The following is a 1742-nucleotide window of genomic DNA, read 5'->3' as shown; positions in this document are numbered from 1 at the left end:
TGATACTTGGGAAAATTGTGGCACCATTCTAGCATCTCTCATCCAAAGCAAGACATGAACACATTGTACTTCTGGAACAATTCTGGCCCCGGCTGCATTTTGGGGCTATAAATGCAGACAACAGTGGAGAGGGGGACATGAGAATAGTGGAAAGTTGGCAGTAATGATAACAGAATCACAGAATGGTCAGGGTTGGAAGGGACCTCTGGAGATCATCTAGTCCAACCCCCCCGCCAGAGCAGGGGCACCATGATGGATACCTTTATTTTCCCCAGAGTCCAATATAGCTGCTACAAAGAACAACCCATTCACAAGGAATGCTGTATCATGCTCACGCTTCTCAGGTACACCCTGGATTGAAATCCTGATGGATTTCTGTACCCCTGAGTGCTGGCTGCGGAGTAGGTTTTCTTGGAGTTTGAGAGACCAGCAATACAAAGCTACTTCTGATAGAACAACACTGTTAGAATACATTGCGATGCAGCAGTGGAAAACAGTCTCCGGCACAACTAGAAACAGTTTTGCAAGAACTATTTCACTTTATGGAAAGGATGCAGCTTTGAATATGCATTTTGTTATGATGGGGGTGAGGGGGGAAGCCAACACCATCTCCTAACACGTCCAGTGCAAGCATTTCTGTAACCCAATAGTTTGTAAGCCCAGGGCAAGATGTTGCATGCCTCTCCTGAGGCAGAAAGCAAAAACATCTTTCAAGGAAGTGGCACTTAAGTTCTCCTTGCAACTCCTCTGTGTGTCTGAATTACAATCAAGGGCTAGACTGAAGTAGCCTTCTATATATTCTGACTAGGAATCCTCCATAAACAATCCTACTGAAGGTACAGATTTTTCTACATGTTTAAGTTTGATCAGACTCCTGCTCCCAAACTGACAGCTTTCTAGTACCTTCTGGGACAAATATAAGGTGATACAGAAGAACTACACATCTCAAATTTCTTTTCTCTGCATGAAGAACCTTACCTAGGACATTTCAAATACCCTTGTCAAAGAATAAAGCTCCAGTGGAACCATGTTAAGAACAAATTGAGAGCAAAGACATGGGGGTCCAACAGAGAAAAGGAGTTCAGTCATGTTTTGACACATGAGAATTTATGCATGTCACAGCCTGATCCCAGGATAACCAGTGACAAAATCCTTTTCTGCGATAAGCCCAGTGGTTAGATCATACCAATGTTGGCAGACCTGTCTGTCTTGCCAGCTCCCAGGTTCATGCCTTCCTCCTTTGTTCATCAGATATATGAAGCAGCAATATCACACTCCCCTCCTGTTTTCAAGAGGAAAAAAAATCCCCTTGAGAAGCCTTCTCTTCCCACTGACAAAGGCGCACAGGGCAGGGCACTAGAGAAGGAAAGGTGAGGGGAAAAAGCCAGACAACTGCATACTAAATTAATAATGTTATTTATTCCATTTAGTGGAGTATGGAGGACATTTAATCATCACAGCATTTTAGATCAGAGCTGGCATCAACAGCTCAGTTCTAAGAGCATTTTATGGAAAACAAAGGTGGATTGAACAGCTGGAAGTGAAGAGAGTGTGAATGTGTGAAATACAGCAGATTTGGTAATAATAAAGTTATATGGCCTTGATTGTTCATTCAGATACTGCTGGTCCAACAACACTTTGTCTTAAACCATAAGCAAGTCCCCAAAGATAAGCTTGAGTTGGAGCTTGTATAGGATCTGGAGGCACTTAATTTCTTTTCTTTTTGTAAAATATTTATTTCT

Source organism: Charadrius vociferus, unplaced genomic scaffold (assembly GCF_000708025.1).
Source record: "Charadrius vociferus isolate BGI_N301 unplaced genomic scaffold, ASM70802v2 scaffold332, whole genome shotgun sequence".
Classification (NCBI taxonomy): domain Eukaryota; kingdom Metazoa; phylum Chordata; class Aves; order Charadriiformes; family Charadriidae; genus Charadrius; species Charadrius vociferus.
The sequence above is the reverse complement of the archived record's forward strand: the minus strand, read 5'-3'. Positions refer to the sequence as shown.